This window comes from Delphinapterus leucas, chromosome 14, assembly GCF_059928025.1.
Source record: "Delphinapterus leucas isolate spDelLeu-1000000601 "Yukka" chromosome 14, BTC_Dleu_Yukka2, whole genome shotgun sequence".
In the NCBI taxonomy this organism is placed as follows: Eukaryota; Metazoa; Chordata; class Mammalia; order Artiodactyla; family Monodontidae; genus Delphinapterus; species Delphinapterus leucas.
Genome location: NC_143142.1, coordinates 26,522,337 through 26,527,681, shown reverse-complemented (window position 1 = coordinate 26,527,681; position 5,345 = coordinate 26,522,337).

The window sequence follows — 5,345 nt, the reverse complement described above, 5'->3', positions numbered from 1 at the left end:
ACAACAGGCCTGCACACATTAAGTGTATGGGATTTTACTGACTGAGAGCTGCTCCCTGCCCTAGTCCTCCTGCCTCCGGGGGGAGGGAACGCTAATGGGAGCCTGGCAAGGCCCAGCCTTGGGAAGGTAATGAAGAGATGGTCCGGACCCTGGGGGGGATGGGGGAGTGCCGTCTTTCCCATTAACCAGCTCCACACAGGATCACCGTCATCCCTCCTCTACCACCACCACCCCCACGGGACAGGAGTATGGACTGGCCCAGAAAGGTTAAGCGTTGTGCCCGGGGCCACTCTGATGGGGAGAGGTGGCACCAGGATCTGAAACCCAACCCAGGCTCTTGGCTACTGGAACAGGCCGCCTGATGGAACATCTCGGGGAGAGGGGGAGTGGAGCAGGCTCCGGACAGCTCTGGCCTGCCATCGGATCCCCCCACCCCCCACCCCCGGCACGGACCCCCACAGGGAAGGAGAGCCGAGGCGGAGGGACAGGGCCGGCGACGATCGCGCCCTCCCCCTCCCCAGGCGGCCCCGCCCGCCACAGCCGCTACATTCCTGGGGCCGGGGAGGCCCGGGAGGCCCGGGAGGCGGCGGCGGCGGCGGCGTCGATGTGAAGCAGATGGCGGGCCAGGCCGGCCCCCGCCCCAGAGGCGGGGCTCGCAGCGGGGAGGGGTCTGCGCGCCTCGGGATCCGAGCTCGGAAACCCCGCGCGGCCCCTCACAGCCCCTTGTCTGCCGCGACCGCCTGCCCCCGGACGCGGCCTCCCTGGGCCCTGCGGCCCAGGGCGCCCCCACCGCACCCGCCAGGAGCCCGTGATGCTTCTCCAGCTTCCCGCCTGCCTGGCGCCCCCGGCCCGCGACAAGGCACCCCCTCACGCCGGCTCCTCGCCCCCGCGCGGAGATGCCCTTGACCTCGCAGTGGCCTCTGACAGACCGACCGGGTCCTCCGACTCCTGCGCCCACTCCTGGGTCCTGGCTTGCGCTCTTCGACCTCCGCGCAAGGTCCTGGGCCCGGCGCCCTCCGGCAGGGCCTGTCCCCTCCTGTCCCACAGTGGCTTCCCCAGCCCGGCTCCTCGTGGCGCCCACCTCTGTGCCGCCCCTCTGCACCCCGTATCCCCACCCGGGAGTCCCCCAACCTCCCGATGCCGGCGCACGTCATTGTCTCTCTATTCCCGCTTCTGGGCCACTCTGAGCTCAGGCTCCTCGACGCCCACCTCCATAACCACCCTCTTCTCACCCGCGCCCGCTCTTTCTAGGACACAAATCTGTCCTTCCGACTCGCCTGCCTCAAGACCTCCGCGGCTCCCTCTTCTCAGGAGCCTCGCTCCATCTCTCCTGGACGCTCACCCTCCCTCCATCACGGCTCGAGCCACACTCGTGTGTCTGGGCCCTTGCACATGCCATGCCATGGGCTTGGAATGAGCTTCCCGTCTTCTTACGGCCTTCACAATCCGGCCCAAGGGTCCCTTTTCCTGGGTCTGAAATCTCGAACCCCGTGTGTCAGCCCTCTGGGCGTCCGCTGCCCTCCGTTCTACCCTCGCCCGCTTCTCGCCCGGGGTATCCTCGGACGCACCGTCGTGGCCCGGCGCCCGGGCTCGGCCTGGAGCGGAGCCGGGGTCAGCGAGGGCGGCCCGAGGGGCCCGCGCGTTTGGCTCAGGGAGGTCCTGGGCGTCCCCTCCCCCCGGCCCCGGGCGTCCCTTCGGCCCCCTCCCCCAGCCCGGCCGGCTCCTACCCGGGCGCGCGGCACACGTTGCGGCCGCGCGGGCTCAGCTCCTGGGGCGCCGCGGGGCCGGGCAGCAGCCAGAGCAGCAGCAGCAGCGGCGGCAGCGGCGGCGGCGGCCCCCCGGCTCCCCGGCGCCGCGCCGGCCCGGCCCCCCGGGGCCCTGCGCCCTCCATGCGGCGCGGGGCAGGCGCGGGGCGGGCGCGGGCGCGGGTGCGGCCGCAGCGAGAGCGGCCGGAAGCGGAGTGCGCGGCCGGGCGGGGGGCGGCAGGAGGGGCGCCGGGCCGGGCAGGAAATTCCACATCGGCTCCCTGATCCAGGGCCAGCCGCGGCCGGCCAGGCGGCAGCGCCCGCCCCGCGCGCCAGACCCCACCCTCCGGCCGCGCCACCGCCCCTCCGCGCGGCCCCCGCCCCCACGCGGCCGCGCGCAAACTTGGGGGCGAACTTGGAAGGGGCCCTCCCGAGGAATCACCGGTCGCCTTGCCTTTCCCTCCCTTCCCCAGACACCCACCAGAGAAGCGGCCCCTGCGCGCTCCCGGCGAGGCCAGGCCCGGGGCGGGAAGCGGGTGGGGACCAGGCGCGACGCACGAAAGCCCCCTGGCCAGCGGCGCCTCGGAACTTCCAGGTCAAGACTGCAAGCCGGCCTCTGCTCCCCTCGTGAGGCCCTTCTACGTCCGGCTGTGCGGTCAGCGCCTCCCGAGCGCCGGGCGCAATCAAAGCCTGCAGCGACGGCGGAGCCGGATGCTTGAGGCCTGTGAGTAGACTCGGTCTGGACCAGAGAGGCCTGGGTGAAGGGGCCCCCGTAGAAACAGACTGGAGAGATGCCGGGAGCAGAATGGCTCCGCGCGGGCTCTGAGAGAATATGGAGGTAAAGGCAGGTGTCGGAGGCTGAGGGAGGCGGTATGGTGGTGGTGGGGGGACAGCTCCAGGACTGAGACCCTGCCTGCCGCCCCTGTCAAGGTGTGACGATGGGCTGGAGGCCGCTAGTCACCAAGGAGAAAGTCCAGAAGGTGGAGTCAGGGCTGGAGTCGTGGGAGCTCCTGCCTCGGGAGGGGTGGGGTGACAGCACAGAGCAGAGCAGGGGCAGCAGAGAAATGGGGTGAGGAGGGCCTAGGGGGACCAGGAGGAAGAGGAACCCTGGGCCCAGGAAACAGAGGGGTCAGACCCAACCCCAGGCCCATGGGGTGGGCAGGACGGGCAGGACTGGGGATGGAACAAAAAGGGGGGCAGACCGGTCCCCGAAAAGATGAGCTGGGCTTTTGAGGACCTGAGAGTTGGTGGAAGGGCCTGGGCAGGGAGAGGGCAGCTGCTGAGGAGGGGAGGTGGTGTCCTGCCTCAGTTATGCGGGGGCCCCATCTGGAAGGGTGGGGCTGGCAGAGGGGGCCTGGAATAAGGGCCACTGAAAGGCCCAAGGCTGTGGGCATCACCAGGCTGGCAGAAGTTGGGATGGGAGGGAGCTTCGGAGGTTAGGGCTCTTCCCTGAGCCATGCTGGTGCAGGATGGAGGCACAGTTGGGGAGGGTGGCAGGGAAGTTGCACCCATGTGGTCATGAATGCAAACACTTCTCTGGGACAAGTAAAAAGGCCAACCACTTCTGGGCAGCTCTGCCTGGCCATGGCCCTGAATTCAGCAGTGCCCGGGCCCCTCCCATGGAACCCCCATTGGCTGCCAGCAATGGAGGCCAGCAGAGGTCTGTGTGGCTGCACTCCTGACTTTAGAGGCATCGCCCTAGCTAGACTGGGTTCATGGACAGGCATCTCAAACTCCCTCATCTCTCCCCAGGGCTGCTTCCCGCCCCACAACCCCACCTCTGTGGGGGCAACACCTGAATGCCTGAATGTCACAAATCTCTACCCACCCCATCCGTGTACCACCTGTGTCTGGTGCCCGCAGGACAGGACCATCACCAGCCTCGTCTCAGACCCACAGCCCCCCACCTGTGTCCTGTCGCAGCCACCTTGCACTTGATGGTGAGTTCAGGTGTTGAGGGCAGGGCCCACGTCTGTACCAACCACCACATCTCCATCAGGAAGCTGAGTGCGGGTGGAGTGGACGATCGTCTGTCTGCCCAGCCTGTGCCAGGTGAATACCAGACTGAGGAAGCTGGGGGTTCATAGGCACCCATATGACTGACCAGCATGCAGACCGTGGGAGCCAGGAGCCTGGGCCGACCGGTTCTGACCGGGATGACTTCCTGGGGGAGGCCAACTTTGAAGGGTGAGGATTTTGCAGACAGAAAGGGATGAGCCACGAGTGAAGCAAAGGCTTGAATGCAGGGCCTGAAAGCCTGCCAAGCTGGCAAGCTGGCTGCCTGGGCCCAGGGGCAGGACCTGGTGGGCTGCTGGCGGTGGGTGAATGCTAGACCGGACAGTGGCAGGGCTAGGCTGCTGCCCAGCTCTCAGGATCCCTTCCAGGGCTCATGTCTACCCCACCCCATGCCCTGTGGGGCCTCACAGACCTTTCCCCGCCTCCACTGCAGACCAGAGGTCTCTTGCAAAAGCTGTGCTTTGGTGTCTGGGTGGGGAGATAGCACTGGCAACCTTGGAAACATTTTGGGGGCGGAGGCGGACATTTTTGGCTCTCCTTCCCAGGAACCTCTGGGGTCTGCAGGGACTGCAGCCCTGGCCTGCAAGGTGCTGGCAGAGACAGGAAGTGCTGGGTTCCTACTCCAAACTCACATTCCCACACCTCACCCTTGGGAGCAGGAGGATGACACTGGAGAAGTGGCCATCCTGTCCCACTGGAAGCGACCATCAGGGTCAACCCTGGGCTTGCCACCTGAAGTGTAAGTGCATGGTGTCACGTGGGCTTAGGGAGTAGGGCACGTTTCCTCAGGGGTACCTGGGCCCCAAGACAGCAGTCACACACACAGTGACTGCCTCGCCCCCACACCCATCTTTAGGGTACCCCCAAAGGAGTCCAGAGCAGCTGGCTGCCTGCACCCCCCATGCCCTTCCTCCCACCAAGGAGCACACACCGTCCCTCTGCCCCCCTCTTCCATGGCAGGACACCAGGGCAGCAGGCTCTAGGCAAGGCACGGGGACAAAGACCCAGCTGTCCCAGGTGGCCGGGAAAGAACAGAGAACAGAGCACTGGGGGTTCATCCAGATCCATCCCCGGGCCTAGGGGTCTGCAGGGGGTGTGGTATGAGGACCCCAAAGGAGGGGTGTGTTCAGATGGAGGCTGGGCTGTGCAGAAGTGAGGTTGGTGCTGGAAGCCCTGCCTGCCCACAGGTCCCACCTGCTGGAGCACAGCCCTGGAGACTCACCTGGAGGAAATGCAGCGCCCCCTCCCCGCTACATGCTCAGATGCAGGAGGTGGGCAGGCCCAGGCATCTCTCTCTCCCTCCCCAGGTGCTAGGCTTTACTTGGGGCTGAGATGGCCACCTGGGACTGGACTAAAGTTCAGAGAAGAGGTCCTCACCAGGGAAAATGCTCAAGTGGGCGGGCAACCAGCTGTCACCAGACTGTGGCGGGCGTCCTGGTGACACCCTTCTAGCCTGGGGGTGGGCTCTCGGCCTCCCATCGCCCCCAATAGCTCTGCCCCCCAGAAATCAAGCTTCCAGGGCTGCAGCCTTGGACAGGCTGTGAAAGGAAGTGAGGCCATGGCCAAAGGAAAGCAATGCACACC